The sequence below is a fragment of the Adiantum capillus-veneris genome, chromosome 12 (assembly GCF_014529385.1).
Source record: "Adiantum capillus-veneris isolate H3 chromosome 12, ASM1452938v2, whole genome shotgun sequence".
NCBI classification, from domain to species: Eukaryota; Viridiplantae; Streptophyta; class Polypodiopsida; order Polypodiales; family Pteridaceae; genus Adiantum; species Adiantum capillus-veneris.
Genome location: NC_140942.1, coordinates 27,063,238 through 27,080,838, shown reverse-complemented (window position 1 = coordinate 27,080,838; position 17,601 = coordinate 27,063,238).

Genomic DNA, 17,601 nt, shown 5'->3' with positions numbered 1-17,601 from the left:
GGATAATGTCAGTCTTGATCTTTCAGTTTTTTTCTTTCTGTTGTATTGTTGTACTTCCAGTCTCGGTCTTTCAGTTATTCCTTTTAGTCTCAAGTCTTTTAATTCAGTCTGAGTTTGTTTTTAAGTTGATTCTACAACATTAAATCTTAGTCTGACCAGTTGCTCACCACTTGGAAAATTGGATTCTTAGTGTTTCATGTTTGTGGTCATGTTGATGAGCACAAGATCTCAAGACTTAAGTTAGTCAGTAGTTCAGTGTTCCATCAGAATGCCAATCCCAAGATGACATAGGCAATGGGCATAGGGGGGTGTAGGCGTAATGCACTGCCAAGAGGTGAAGAGGAGGATGATAATGTCATTAGTTAAGAAATTACAGTAAGAGATTTGACTCTTAGTTCAGAAAGAGTAGAAGATCCCAATATAGGGATAATTTGAACTCTTCAGCTCATCAGATTAGCCAGTGTCCTACTCAGTTTGGAAGGGAACCTAGATGGTCTAATGTAGAATAGACCCCAACAATACTGGTTGTGTTGCTATAGCTATTGACTCTGATGAGGCACACTCAAGAAGGTACTCCAAGCGTTCTCATCAGGACAAGGAGACTAAGAGAGCACAGAAGGAGACAAGAAAGAAGTGGATGAGCTTCCTGATGTTAGCAGAGATGATGAAGACATATCATTCGAGAGACGTGCTCATAATAGAGAGGAGTTGGGACTTGAAATTGGATTGCCTTGTAACAGACTTGGACACTCCAAGTCGAGAATCTACCACGACACCACAAATAATCACTTCAAACAGTTCACAGTTTACAATTGATTTGACACTAGCCCGACGGAGTTCCGTGCCTAGAGATATTGGCCCCAAAGATTGGCGCCCCTTTTGGTATTTCTTTTTGTATTAATCTGTGTTCAAAGTACAAGAGTGCGGGCAGGCGCTCACACTCAAGACTCTACGTGCAGATGCTCTTGAGTTGTGAGAGGCCAACCCGCGTATTTAAAGGTTACAAAGGGACGCTAAAAGCAGAGCCCCCAAAAGTTGAAATTTAAAAGCTTTGAAAATAAAGCAGGTTTTCTCTCTCTCTCACAAGCTCTCTCTTGAGCCAATAGCCATAAAGCAAAAAGCTTCTCTCTTTTTAACTGCATAACTAGCCAAAAAGCAAAGTTATTGCCAAAAAGCAAAATTGCCTTGCTTTTGTTGATGCAAAATGCCCTGCCTTTTACGGAATGCCATGTCAGCAACCTATCCGTACAACAATGGTACGTCAGCAGATACAGTAGGCTTTCTGGATTCTGCGGGAGTGCCACGTCAGTAGGAGCATTTCCGGGAGTCCTTGTCTAGGGCTCCCCATGCGGGGAATGTCCATGCCTGTAGCCACTACCAGTTTGTGACATATCCCCCTCTTGAAAGCATTGCCATCGCCCTCGATTACGCCTGCAAAACAGACAAAAGCCATAAACTGCCTTAGCAGACACTGACTGTTAGTATTGACGCACTAGGAATACACATCTAGCACATGTACCAATCGACAGTCACATCACACGACATCACTTGACAGCACAGGACAAATCACATTCAATATTCATTCAATCTTAGACCATGATTTATCGGCAATGCAGTTAGCAATCGCATCTAGATCCACTCAGGACCTCATAGATGTCCGATTGACTAACCCCTATTGCAACCATGTCTATTCGAGATCATTCAGACCAAAATGCTGCAATCATTTCGTCTATTAGTTCCTGCACTTATAAAACAAGTCAAGAACAAATCAATTTCATATTCTAGAATTTCATTTCATAAAGTCATACAGTAGAATATTGTTAGCTCTTAGTATCCCTGAAGCTCAAAGAGACATTAGTGACTCTGGTATTCTAAAAATCAAGGCATCTGTTGACAAAGGAGCGGAGTAACTCCCCTCTTGTGCAACCCATTGCACTAGATCTCCGGCCAAGCTGAATTCGGGTTTCCATCTGGAGTAGACTATGCTAAACCAAAAGCTTCAAGGTAAAGGTTCACAATCTGACGAGCTAGGTCCTCCTCCTCCATCCACTTCGCATCCAATGCAGGATAGTTCTTGAATTTAACCAAGAACCTCCTTCTTACTTTACCCTTATTCTTTGTGTCCTTATGTGCCAAAATCTGTTCAGGAACAAGGATCTCGTTTTCTTCCACTTCGGGTTGCTCATCGGGCTCCCTCTCTTCGGGCACATCACCTTTAAAAGGTTTCAAGAGACTCACATGAAATGCATTGTGAATCCTCCAAGTGTCAGGCAATTTTAGTCGAAAGGAAACATCATTGATCTTTTCGGAGATCTGGAAAGGTCCATAGTATCTCATACTAAGCTTTGGAAAAAGCCTCTCCTTTCCCTTCCTCTTTCTCAGGCGTGCCTTCTCAAAACGTAAGAGCACCCAATCATCCTCCTTCAATTTCAAATCGTGACAATGGCGCACCGTTGCCTTTTTCTGTCTCTCTTGAGATTTCTGCAAAGCCTCGCGGACCTTGACAAAAGCTGTATCCAAGTCGTGCGTGTACTCATCGCCATCAAAAAATTTATCTTTCGTGCTTAGGAAGGGTGGAACCTTCGCAGCACCTTCAATAATCTCAAATGGCGCCGTTCGCGTCGAAGAGTGTATCGTGTTGTTGTAGGCAATTCCACCAAAGGTAAATAATTTTCCCATTGAGTCTTCTAATGCGAGATATAAGACTTCAATAAATCTTAAACCACTGAATTGACAATCTCAAATTGCCCGTCAGTCTGCGGGTGGAAAGATGACGAGAACTATAACCGCGTGCCAATGTTCTTCCAAATTGCCTTCCAAAACAAACTCGTGAATCTGGGGTCCCTATCGGAGACAATCGTCTCGGACATGCCATGTAATCTGAAAATCTGAGCCACAAACACTCTCGCTAAGTGATCTGACTTGACTGTTTTCTTTACTGGAATGAAATGAGCCTGCTTGCTAAATCTGTCAATAACAGTCCAGATACCATCGTGACCACTGTGTTCTCGGGAGATAAAAAATGAAATCCATTGCAATAATTTCCCAGGGACGGGTGGATATGGGCAAAGGCTGTAACAATCCCTGTGCTTTATGCCTGTCAAACTTGACCTTCTGGCATACCAAGCACCTGCGCACAAACTCGTCCACATCCTTCTTGAGTCTCGGCCAAAAGAAGTATCTATCTACCCCTTTCATGATGGTAGCAATGCCGCGGTGACCCGTAAAATGCGGATAGTGGCATTCAATCATAACCATTTCTCTCAACGGTTGTGTAACGCACAACATAGTTTTCCTCATCAAGTAGCCATCCCAAATGGAATATCCCGCTACTGTCTCCCCATCCCGTATCTGTCGCATACTGGTCGACCATATCCTCGAAGCTCCTATGGTGAATCGCGGAAATAGCCAGAACCAACGGCTTTCGAGAGAGAGCATCTGCCACCAAATTCTTCTGTCCCTGAACATGGACACTCTGGAAGTGAAACTGTGACAAGATGTTCGTCCACCGCATGTGCTTTTCCGATAGCTGCTTTTGTGACAAGAAGTAGCATAAACTGTGATGCTATGTAAAGACAGTAAAATCCGGTCCGAGTAGGTAATGCCGCCACTGAGTAAGAGCATGAATAATCGTCAAAAGCTCTTTCTCATAAATCTGTGCTGTCAATTCCGGCCTTGAGAACAATCGGCTCTCGTAAGCAATGACATGGCCTTCTTGCATTAAGACCGCACCCAGACTACGACCATAAGCATCACAATATACTTCAAATGACTTCTGCAAGTCCGGCAAACTCAAAACTGGTCCCGTAGTCAATTTCTCTTTCAATGTTTGAAGCGAGTCATTTGTGTGGGTCCCCACGAGAAAGGGACTCCTTTTTGTGTCAAGATATGCAAAGGGGAAGCAACCTATGCAAACTGTCTAATGAACGGCCTGTAGTACGAACACAATCCCAAGAAGCTTCTAACTTCATGGACATTCTTCAAATCGGGCCAATCCCGGATAATATCTATCTTGGCCGGATCCATCTGCCCTCGTGCTGCTGACACAATGTGTCCCATAAATTGTATCTTTGGTAGGAAAAATTCACTTTTTTTCGCATTAATTACTAACTTGTGATCTCGTAATGCCTGAAAGACTTGAAGCTGATGATCTCTAAGTTCTACCTCATCCTTGGAGAAAACAATGATATTGTCAAAGAAAGTGCCAACAAATAGACTGTACTCTCGAGAAATCTTGTCCGTCATCCGGTTAAATGTCGTAGGAGCATTGGTTAGGCCAAAAGGCATCACCAAAAACTCAAATAATCCAAAAGTCGTATGAGAGGCTTTCTTGTAGACGTCTCCCGGCGCAATTTGGATCTGATGATATCCACTCTTCAAATCAATCCTGCTAAAACACGAGGATCCTTAAAGTCGGTCAAGTATATCATCGATTCTAGGTATCAGATATCTGTTCTTGATGGTGATTTTGTTGAGAGCTCTATAATCGATACACATTCTCCAAGAACCGTCTTTCTTCAAAAGCAACAACACTGGAGAGCAATACGGTGAAGTACAAGGCTGGACAAGACCCTTTTCCAAGAGGTCTCTCACTTGGTTCATAATCTCTTCGTTCTGGGCTCGGCTCACACGTTAAGGTGGCCGGTTCGGTGGTGTGCTTCCAGGTATTAGATCAATAGTATGATCTTCAGAACGAGCGGGTGGTAACTCGCCTGGCAGGCCCTCTGAGAAGCAATCGGCATGAGAGTGGAAAAAATCTTGGCGTTAAAAAGTTGAGCAATTCGTGCATCAACCAGCTCTTCTAATTCTCGCTTTGTATACTACCTGGGAGTAGGAGGTTTCTTGAGAGCGGGTTTGGGGGGTAGCTTTGTGGTCTTCTGTCACTGCGTGTGCACCTCTTCGAAAGAAGTCTTGCTTATATATTTTGCAAATTTTGGGTCCTTCGCAAAATTAAGCATCATCTTTGTTGCATCGCCGATCAATTGTCGACGCTCCATATGTTGACGCTTCGCCTGAGTAGGCCGAGGCGGGCCATACTCCTTGCGTGAATCTTCGTTGTGATCCCTTCCTTCATCTTCTGATGCAGAGGGAGTCGACTGATCTCTGCCTGAAGCCATAGGTGCCGCGCAATTAAAGGGATCAGATTTCCCGTAGAAGAGAAATCGGTCGTGCTATGATACCACTGTAACAGACTTGGACACTCCAAGTCAAGAATTTACCACGACACCACAAATAATCACTTCAAATAGTTCACAGTTCCCAATTGATTCGACCGGCGGAGTTCTGTGCCTAGAGATATTGGCCCCAAAGGCTGGCGTCCCTTTTGGTATTTCTTTTTGTATTAATCTCTGTTCAAAGTACAAGAGTGCGGCCAGGCGCTCACGCTCAGACTCTGCGTTCAGATGCTATGAGTTGTGAGAGGCCAACCCGCGTATTTAAAGGTTACAAAGGGATGCTACAAGCACAGTCCCCAAAAGCTTCAAAAGCTGTCCCAAAAGTTGAAATTTTAAAGCTCTGAAAATAAAGCAGGTTCTCTCTCTCTCTCTCTCTCTCTCTCTCTCTCTCTCTCTCTCTCTCTCTCTCTCTCTCTCACAAGCTCTCTCTTGAGCCCATATCCATAAAGCAAAAAGCTTCTCTCTTTTTAACTCCGTAGCCAACCCAAAAAGCAAAGCTGTCACCAAAAAGCAAAACTGCCCTGCTATTGCTATGGGAGTTATACAAGCGCAACTTGATACAAAACAACTAGGAGAGCATTCACTAAATGATGAACTGGTTGATGCTGAGATTTTCTAGTAAGGAGTGGATGAGGCGTATTATGAGATACTTATGTTTATAAGTGAAGGTGGACTATCTGAAGAGATGAGTAAAGCTGAGAAAAAGGCATTGATATTGAAGAGTCTAAAGTATGTCGCTGCTGGCAACTCGATAAATTGGGGATAGAGGGCAATTTCTCAAATGATGTGCCCCAATATAGTGCTAGAACGGACATTATCAGAGAAGCATGTGCCCCAATCAATGCCAGAACTGACCGTAACAGGGAGGACATGCTCGTGATATCGGAGGGCATTTCTTGGCTAAGATCACTTATCGAAAGATTTTGCAAGGTGGGTTATGGTGGCGGCAAATAATGGGAAACATTCAACGGTTCCGCAAGAAATGCGATAGTTGCTAGAGGATGATAGACCTAGTGCAATCGAGATGACATCATTGACCCCCATCATCAGACCATTGGATGTGTTAATGAAATCGCGCTCGGACTTCATGGGACCTTTCAAGAAGTGACACCAAGGCTAGTGCAATCGACATGACATCATTGACCCTCATCATCAGACCATTGGATGTGTTAATGAAATCGGGCTCGGACTTCATGGGACCTTTCAAGAAGTGACACCAAGGAAGAACAAGTACAATGTGCAGCCGATCAAAACAAGAGAACTCCAATATAACACCACCATTGCAAGTTCTTGGTTTTATCTATGAGCATATTATGTCACTTTGGTTGCCCTTTTAGATATGGTTTTTGGCCAAGGTTGTTTTTCAATCAAGGAGACTTTGTAGATACTGAGACAAAAGGCTCTATGATCAGGCATCAAAAGTCAATTATCTATTATTTTTATGCAGCAAGAGCACTAACAAAACCCTCATGACAAAGATTGACAAGAAGAACCTTGTAACTCAGATTTGAAGCTGTAGATTGCTCTTTGGGCTTATAGAACAGCTTATACTGTGGCAAGAGGGGCATGGGACCGTTCAAGATGGTATACATGCTTGGGACTATTGTCCCACTTGAGTTTATGATTCACAGTTTATGAATGACTTCATAATAAGGCTTTGACTTCAGTGCCAATCTAAAGAAGGGACAGGATGGCTTATCATTGCTAAATAACATCAAAACGTGATTGTTTAGAAAAGGTGAAAATACTGACATGGCAAGAAATTGAAGCGTAGAGATTTATTTAAGAAAGGAGATCTAGTTGAATTGTATCAATTTAAACTAGGACCCAAGAAACCCAACCTAAAGATAGCATGGTCAAGGGCGTGAAAGATTTGTCAAATACAGAAGATGTGGCGCAATAGGCTTAAGAATCTGATGTAAACAGAACCAATCTCAAGAAGCAGACACTTAAGACCATAGAGACGGTTTAAGTCCTACAAGAAGGAATCAATGAGAACCATGCCTATCAAGCTCTGGTTGACATGATATATGAAAATAGAGACATACAGTTTAACAAGATACAATTAGAACGCATGGTAACTAGCTTAAAGACAAGACTCAACATATAGAGGCTCACTACACACATGCTATACCAAGGAAAAACAGAGGGCAACCCTAGATGAAGAGGCCGAGGAAGATGATGATGAGTTTAAAGATGGTCCTAAGAAGGATGATGGAAAACTTGAGGACAGTGATGATGAAGATGGTGATGCATCAAGGCATGGCAAAGCCACACCATACCATTGGAGGCAGTTCCTCGAGTGGCTCTAGTGGGTCTATATTTGGACAAAGGTCCAGCTAGAGAGCATCGCCAAGGGGCCCCATGTTGACCAAGGAGATACCTTAAGTTGAATATAAAGAGGCTCATTGCCAAATCAAAACAAAAGAATATTTTTATGCTTTCATAAGAATAGGCAGGTCTAATAAGTATGGGAAATAATAGAACATTTTAATGAAATGAATTTTTGCAAGTCCTTAAATGAAAGAACTAGTATGTGACAATGATTTAAAAAAAATCGTTAATAGCACGAATCTGAGGCGATGCCCTTTCAGATGTAAATAAAAACGGCAAGGTTGCGTGCCAATGACGGGGCCTACAGAGAAAGTGGAGACGATGAAGCAGAGGAAGGCTTTTGCCGATGCGTGGACGCACTCGTCGACACCAGCAAGGCAAAGGGAGCAGAAACGTAAAAAAGAGAGAGGGGGAGGGTTGTTTAAGATAAGAGGAGGCTTGCATCGTAGCGTGGGCATCTATTCGGATGGCTTAGATTATCATTGAATTGAATCTGCGCCATGTCTTGTTCAGAGTTCGAGTCCATGCTTTTCAATTTTGAAGGGAAAACTTGCATGGAATGGCATTTGGGTAGATTCCAGCTAATAAATTGAAGAACCTACCTATACGTATGTATGAGTATTGCACCTTGAAATTTCAAGAAAAATTTCAATGAGTCAATATTTCACATCATGATATCAAACTTCTATGAATGCCTCCTTAATCTTTTTGGCTTGGTAAAGGCCTTAATCCACTTAGGTGAAGGTCGTTCAATTTTCATTGCTTCACAAGTGTCCTAAGAATTTCAAGAAAAATTTCAATGAGTCAATATTTCACATCATGATATCAAACTTCTATGAATGCCTCCTTAATCTTTTTGGCTTGGTAAAGGCCTTAATCCACTTAAGTGAAGGTCGTTCAATTTTCATTGCTTGACAAGTGTCCTAACGGACCTTGAAAGTCTTGTGAATAGAAAGACATGATAGTCTTTTAAATGCTATTTTCCAAAGTTGCATTCATCTTTTTGGATTAAAAAGTGTGTTCATAAGAGTTTGATCCCATGATATGATATGAGGTATTGATAAAGGTCTTTTCATTTAAAAGCTTCATAAAAATTCATTTCACTATCTTTTTTTACTACGTTTATTAAAGTTATATTTTCTTATGTATAAATTACTACAAAAAGCCTTTTCATTGTTATGCTACTATATCGTTGTAGATGAGCAATAGACAGAGATAGAAAGAGTGCAGTGAGAGCTTCAAGAGCAGTATCAATTCTCATGGCTAGCTGCACATGCCCCACATACCCAACTATTGGTTCTTAGCCATAGAGGCCGCTTTTTAGCCTTTTGGAAGAGAGAGAAAGCTATTTTTTCAACATGGATGCTTTGTGGCTATAACGGCCCAATTTTCGAAGACTTGAATGAGTTATGGAGAGCCTCTGTTAGTCTTATCCCCTCATCCTTAGCCATATTATATGCACGTAGTTATCATATGCACATAGTTTCATGCAATCTTCTTAAAGGAGCTTCTCAAGCAATACAATTTTCATTGTGATGTCATTTTTAGGACATTTTGTTCTCAAAAAATTCACAATCCTAGTGGCTTGTGAATATTCAAGTCTCATTATCATAGGGAGAGAAAATTCCTTGTAAAACCTCAAGCTTGCATGTCGATCACACGAAAACATATTGGAATGAACACAAACATATTTTGTGGCTTAGAAGAGTAATTTAATGTCATCAAATTACAAATTTGGTGAGATTATTCCACCCTTACATCACAATTATCTTCGACTATGAGTCATTTTGAAGGCAAAGGGGAGTTTTGGTGCTCGTGGATCCTTGTTTGAGCAAGCAACACAATCCCACATCAGGTGGCTAGTCTATTGGGTGCTTGAGGAACCTCGTCCTCTGGAAGCACGTTTCCATACTTGTAACACTGACACCTTTCCACAGTAGTTGGCTAGTCTACTCAGTGTTTGCAGGACTCAATTCACCAGAAGGTGGTCTTGTTGCATTGAAAATTTTGTTTGAACTTATTAAAGTAAATGGAGACACATGAAATCAAGGATTTATTGCTTCATGTATTGCGATGACTTTTCTTAACAAATATTTATTACAACAGCTGCCTTATTGAGAATGACGACTTTTGAGACATCAAAGCAAAAAGGGAGATGCACGTATCTAGAAAGTTTGATTGTTTTATGGGAAAGTCAATAAAGAGGAAGCTTGGCTTTTGTAATAAGATATCAAAAGCAACTTGACTTACAAATAATATGAATCTCAATTTAGATTGTAAGTCTTGACTCTTACCTCATTTAAACACTACAAATGAATTTTTAAACAAGATATCAAAGCAATTAGAACTACAAAAAATGTATAAAAGTTAGTGGTGAATTTTCAGTTATTGAAAAATTGCCAAACCTTCTGCATATCTCTAGGATTATGAAATAATTCAAACGAAAAGTACATATGAGGCTCTTAGGTCAGAGGCTCTTTATAGAAACTAGAGTACCAACAAGGATTCTGGTCGTTCAATGCTTCACATGCAAAAGTCCTGTAAAAGGCATAGAGGGATTCGATCACGACCCCCTAGAAATTATAACCAAATGAATGCTCCCGTAACCATGCGACTCAACGCACGTCGCTGACTTCAGAGGGGATTTGACTATCAAAATAAAAAAGAAACTGGACCCTCGTTGCTGCCTCCTGCTTCGTCCCCATCCCCACCTTTGATTGTTGCTTCGTCTTCGTCCTCTCCTCCACCTCCGGATTCTTCCTTGCCTTCGCCCCTGCTTTGTTCCCCCTCCTCTTCATTTTTTTTTGGTTTCAATGTTGACGCAGTGCAGCATCGCCCTGCCACAGGGATCTCTCTAGATTCTCTTTACCTTTTTATTTTATCCAGCTGGGTACCCCCTACTCAAAAAGGCCTTATAAAAAACAAGGTGAGAAGGTACCAAGGCCTGCTAAGTTAAGGGGAGATGAAGGAGCATAAGTTTAAATACGTGTCTATAATCACATGGAATTTTCGTTGTGATTTACTATAAAATTGTATGATCTATTATACATATATAATCGCAAGTAGTTTATATATTACAAAGAGCCCCACTTAAATACTGTGAAAGGTGCACATTGCATATCAACAGTTTGACATAAGATAAAATGAGAAAGAAGTGAAATAGCAACAATAAAATTTAAATTCAAAACACAAAAAACAAAAAGCTTCTCATTTTGGCTAAATAAATGTCTCTATTCACGTAGATTCAGTCCCTAATCGCTCTTGCTCTCCACACGTCTACTTGATTCACGTAATCAAATGTGCTAGGGTTTGGGTTCTAGTGGCATATATGAGGTGTAAATCATGCAAATCATTAAGTAATTAAGCCTTTATGATCTGTAGGTGATTACTCTAAGAGCTTTCAAATTAAAACTTTCTACATTTTTGTAATCATGGATTTGCAATCAATGAAGACCTAGTTTCAAAAAATCCAGCCTTCTATAGTATGTTGTGTCTATTTGTTTAATCTCTATATTTAGCAATTCTAATAGTCAAAGTAATTAAGTGTTCAAAAAGTTTGATTTTACTATCCATCACCACCCACAAACTTCGATCTTTGTTAAACTTGTCTTAGGGCCATGCATTGTCTACATACTAATTTATACTCAACCTTTTTGGCTCCTTGAGGCCATGGTCATGGAGTGATTGTTGATTTGTGGTGGCTCTTGTGCATCTTCCTGTGCAGGTTCACTCCATTCACTCTAAAGAACTCAATGCGTCGTTGTGTATTGACATATTGTGTATGCTAGTACCACATAGCTATGCTATAGATGTCTTTAGCGGCAACCCGATAACATGGTCGCCATCCCTATTGGAACCCTATTGGAACTTCTCATCGATATCTCTATGAAATGGTATGGTGTGTCATGAGTGTAATGCCTTGATGATTGCTAATGATCATCAATCTCCTCAGTTTTATCTTTGGATATTGTGTAGTATACAAAAGCAGGAACTCTCTAGCCTCCCTTCACTTCCTTCACATGCTTGTGGAGCCTTAAACATGCTGCCAGCAAAGTGTATATAGTTGGTGCAACCAAAAAATTTCAACTTCAAAAAAAAATTATTCACACACTTTAGACTTTCCCATCTATAGAATTTTCCTACATACTCTTAGAAACGCAATATTTGATGTTAGGGCCTCTTTTGAAAGGGGTGGATCATATTTGGATTGCATTGCATCCATGCCTTTGCATGTCCAAATAGTTGATGGAACCTCCACCATTGTAATGCTTTGGGATCTCATTGACATGTTCTACTCCTTGGTGTTGCGCTTATGAATCTTGCACAAGGTATTCTTTTTGTCTAGGCTTTGAAGATAGCCCACGACACACTTTTCTTTCATTGTAGAGGGAGTGGATGTCATGGTTGGCTTGAAAGTTGAGCAAGGAGTGTTGTGGTTTTGTGTGATTGTTGAATTGAGCACACAGTTGAAGCCTCCATGAACAAAGAATCATATAGAACTTTGTAATTTGAAGAAAGGGACTGCTCCAATACAAGGAGCAAGTGGCCATCTTGATTTGGCAGTTACTAGTACCTCGATATAAATATCCTCTTTGCCATTTTGGGCCCTCGCCTCCAAAGCTTCAAAGTTCTTTGGCTTCACTTTGTTCATAATAAAAATAATTTCGACGAAAATTACCATTAATAAATGGAATAGATAATGTTTCCATAGGAAACTCAATAAAACATGACATCTAGCTAGTACAATTAGCTAGAGAAAGAGTGGTAGAGGTTTAATGGGACAAGGGCTAAAAAAACCCAATTTGAAGCATTTAATAATACCTCTAATCACATTACAAGATCCATTTTCAATTATTATTTTGTGAAATCCAAACCTTAAAATATTTTTACAATTAAGCTTTTAATGTCTTTTTAAAGAATGGTTTACTCTCTCTCTCTCTCTCTCTCTCAACTCTCATCTCTCTCGTCGCCTCTCTCTCTCTCTCTCTCTCTCGTCGCCTCTCTCTCTCTCTCTCTCTCTCTCTCTCTCTCTCTCTCTCTCTCTCTCTCTCGTTGTGCTCATCATTTGGAACTGGTGCCTTTTGTCCATTCTTAAGGTCACAAAATGGCCAAAAAAGTCCTAGTATCACCCCAAAGAAAAGCAAAAACAGTCGGGATAATAAATTTATGAGCTTCTTAATTAGAGCGTTTAGTAAAAATTTAGAGCCTTTTCTAATTAATTTCTCATTTTTTTTAACACACTCTCTCATGATTGACAGATGTAGCTCATGTGTTGTAAGTTAACATCGTTGAACTAGATTATAGATTGTAACATGTGTCCCTTGCTTGCAATAAATAACATATCCATTGCCTTCACATGTCATTTTCAAGGTCATGTGTGGCCCTTGATGGTGAGCACCTCTCTCTCTCTCTCTCTCTCTCTCTCTATATATATATATATATATATATATATATATATATATATATATATAATGGTTACACATGCATCACGACTACAAAAGTAGTTGTAGGTCCCTCTCTAGGCACAATCATAGCTATATAGAAAGTTGATACTAGAAGCAAAGAAAGTACACCCAAAGCTATACACAAAGATTGTTTCTTGATTAAGGAGTAAATTTTGATGAGTTTCTATGTAGATGGAAAAAGGCCATTTCCATTTTTTAAACCCTTTTTTTGTGTACTAAAATATGAACATCATGTATTTCCTAGCTATGAGAGACGAGGAGAGGCGAAATTCTAAGATCAAAGTAACTAAAAAAGTACCAAGAACACTTTTTTTTTTCTGCATTGAAACTATTATCAAAGGAATCTAAGTTGCAACCTACTCCTTGGGACTCTTCCCTTTGGGTAAGGTGAGAGTGGCCCATAGCATACTCATGTATACAAGGAGATTCATGGAAGCTGAAGCTCAAAAAATGAGTTTTATTATTTACAAGTGGACATCCCTAGAACAATTATGGACTTCTAGGCTGTGGTTGTGTGTATGCAATTGGACCATATACTCATCTTGCCATATTGAATGAGAATTTATGTCCTTCATCCATACAGTACGGTTCTCAACACACTAAACTACCACATAGGTACCAATTGAAAGACTTCATCAAAGCAGTGTCATATTGTAGTTTTTGGACTTGTCGTGAAATGGGGCCACCGTGGAATGGGCTGGTGTGAAGTGTCATATTCTAGTTTTGGCGTTGTGTGTGCCTAATGTGAACCATACTTGTAAGGGAAAGGTTAAAGGCGTCATTGGAGTGCGGGAAATTTGAATTTGTGCTACTTCTTGAGTTTCAAAGTATACATAGACAGATCAGAACTTGCATATATTCTAAAAACTTGCAAGCCTTGAGAAATATAAAAGCAATGTGAAGAACAAGCAAGCAAAACCAAGAAAATAGAATGAACATCATGATAGCTTTCTATATATAAAGTGATGATTAACATTGTACAATGAGAGAGGGAGAGAGATTTGTGAGTGTATTTCTAAAAGATAAAATAAGAATTAATTAAAGACGCGCGCGTGTGTGTGTGTGTGGAATAGCAGGGGTGGAACGGCCCGTTGCTCTTGCTAGAGAGTCCAAGCAAAAGGTCTAGAAGATTATCCGAGCATGCAAGGAACCAGTAGGAAAGAAGCATGTGGCAGCCAAGGAGGGCTGAGATAAGAAGAAGTAGAAGGCAACAAGATCTACATCTTCATAGTGCTCAAGCAGGTTAACCATGACACATGCATCTCCTCCAAGTCCATGAGCATCATGAATTCATTCACCAATGACACCTTTAAGAAGCTTATGTAGGAGCTTGTCCGCCTTGCTCAGTAAAACATTAAGAATCCTAGCAACACTTCTCGGGAGATTTAACAGCAATGCACCTCATCTTACTTTCAAACTTCCCAAGCATGCAATTCCTTAGAGCGCAAAGCATGTTACAAAATAGTTCACTAGTGCTTGCGGTTTAGTCTGTTATGTGGTAAGGTTTTGTTTCAAATCCTCGACGTTCTTGGCTTCTTGAGCCCCTTGGATTGTAGGAATAGGATATGTTTTTTGTCAGGACAAGGATCCTAAGGAGCAACGCTCGACCTAGGGGGTCAGGACCTGAGCCAGGGGCTCGGACTGGACCAATATGGATTGGGAATCCAAATTATGGTTAGGGATAGGACTCGGTCATATATATAGGGTGGTGGGGTAGTGGATTTGGCATCTCAGTTTCCTACGTCTTATACTGGTATCAAAGCTCAAGGAAGGGAGGAGCCATGGAAGAGGGGGAAAGGAGATTGACTGCATGAGGCATGCATGATCTCTCTCTCTCTCTCTCTCTCTCTCTCTCTCTCTCTCTCTCTCTCTCTCTCTCTCTCTCTCTCTCTCCCCCCCCCCCACCTTTGTGTGTGTGTGTGTGTGTGGGCCACTATGGGCGTGGACAAGAGTCTCTTGCAAGGAAAAGGGCAGGGCTGCCAAGCAAGCAAGTCGAGGAGGTCGAAGTCTGAAGTGGTGTGCAAGGGCCCTTGAAGCGATCAAAGGTCAACAATCGACTGGTAAAATATCCATCCCCGGTGGACTCGCTGGGTTCGTGTGGACCAGGGTATTATTCCTTGTTTCTTGCACTCGGGCCGTGGAGGTCTGTAGCACACGTGCGAAGTGTCATAGGCTTCTTCCTTCGTTGCTTGCCATCACAGGTTTCTTCTCAGAATCTTGTCGTGTAAGATTCCAAGGGAGGGTGCCCATGCGGCATACCCTTCCTCTTCAACGACCTGCATGGAGAGCTTCCATAAGAAAAGGTAGAAAGCAAAGTTGTTGCAAAATCTTTAGGAGTGCCGAAAATTGATGAAACATGCAAAAAAAATTTGGTACTCGAATTACCAAAACCATGCAAGACTACAAGGAGCCTTTACCCTACAAAAAGGATGATCAAGGTCCGTAGGTTCGCATTTAAGGGCCGTGCAAAGCAAAATACAGAGTTGGCAAGGTGTTGAAGGTTGAAGACATGCGGCCAAGCAAACAATATCAATTTCTTCTTGATCAAAGTTGTTGAACTAAGAGGATGGGAAGGCACATCGGCAGATGAATTCGCAGATGGGTAACACTTCATCGGATGATATTGTTTTCACTTGTATGAACGGATATCCAAGGGATAGAGCAGGTACCCTCAACTTTGATGTCTTCATTTACTTTTTGACAAGACTTCAGGTACTCCTGTTTAAGTTTCCACTTCAATTTTGTAATAGTTATACAATCATTTGGAATTTTGTTGAGGTTTGTCAATTCCAACTTAGGCACTCATTGTCGCCCAAGGGGTTGGTTGGAATTTATGAAGCATGGCTTGATTGCCATTACAACAAGGTTGTTACTAGCTTGGTCAATTCTATTTCTTTGCATCGATTGGTACGCATGATTGATTGTTCATTTCTAAAATTGCATGAACATATGGCTGATGCATATATGATATGTTGGCACATTGTTTCAGACAAGCACAGCTTGTGTTAAGCTATAGCAAGGCTTGTCAACATTACCAAAAGCATGAATTTTTTTTTTGAACACACCGTGTGCAACAAACACTCACAGTCAAGCAAGGCTTGAGTGAGAAATGATCTCATTTACAAGCAGGGCTTCTTCCTCTGCATGACAACGGTCAGGGCATGGTGTAGTGTGTTTGTAGTTACCTCCATACACAAGTACATCTCGTACTTGAAGGATGTTCTTTTTTTAGACATCCTTACCTGAGACATATTCCACATGTGGAGAATATGAATCTCTCTGATTGACACTGGCACCCACTATTTCAATTATGTGTCACGACAAAGTCCCTAGGTGTTGGTCGAATCTGTTTTCTAGGCCATTTTCAGCATGAAGTATCAAGAACAATTTGAGTGGCCAAATTTTTTTGGATACTTAGAACCATTTGTTAAGTTACAAGTGTTGTTAAACAACTCTAACATATGGTTGTTTATACTTATAGCAAGGCTATGTGTTGTTAATGAAAAAGTTTCATTGTTTGTACCTAAAAGTGATTTATGTTTCACCTTCTATTATGGTTAAAACATTTCAGTAAGTCTTGCAAATGATTGCAATACATAGTATTTAGTTCTTTCTTGAACTATTTACACTCCTCTTTCATGTGTGCTACAAGCATCACATTTGCCATAAGAATTGGCAAGTCATTAATCTAATATCTAACCAACCCAAATGATTTTCTCATAATAAATGATTATTTAATGTGGGATAATAAACGGGAACAAGGGTTAGAATATAGACATATCTCAACACGGGGCCAATGGTAAAGGATCCCAAATGAGAGATGGTCTATCAAAGAGCAAGGTTAACTAATGGAGCTAAAAGACCTTAGGGTTAGCTTCATTAAAGACCTCCAATTGTTAGTGTTAAAAATCCTTTGACCTTAGCCAAGCTAGGGCTGAGATTCAGGTGGGAACCCGACCTAAACTTGCCTTTGACCTTAGGCTAGCTAGGGCTAAGCTTGAGGTGGGAACTCCACCTAAAGTGCTTGTCATGCTTGATGACTAAGGTACTTAAGGTACTTAAGGTACTTGTCATACTTAATGAGGAAGGTGCTTGAAAAGCTTCCCATGCATGGGGGGTAAGGTGCTTGAGTCAAAAAGAGACCCTACAAACTTAATGAGGAAGGTGCTTGAGAAGCTTCCTATGCATAAAAGTCCCAAAGTTAGGGGAATCTTTGACCTAACCTTCCACTCACTCAAAGGGCACCCTTTTTCTCAAAGGGCAAATGGGACACATGTCAGACACTCCCTAAGCTTAACCACACGGTGTGTTTGAATGCTATTGGTCGGGCTAAAGAGGGGTCCAATGAGCTTCTAGCTCCATCCAACAAATATCTAGATATTTTCAATCTCTCTCTCTCTCTAAGGGGTAGGAGGACACTTGTCAAAAGACTACCCATGTACTTGACTGCATGCTGCATGTGATTGGCTAGGGAGAGAGGGGTCCAATGAGCTTGAAGCATGTGGAAAAGCCACAACTCGCCCCAAGCAAGCAAGGGGGGTGCTAGGGGGATACACACACACACACACACACACACACACACACACACACACACACACACACTCATTTTGTGGATCATTCTCACTTGG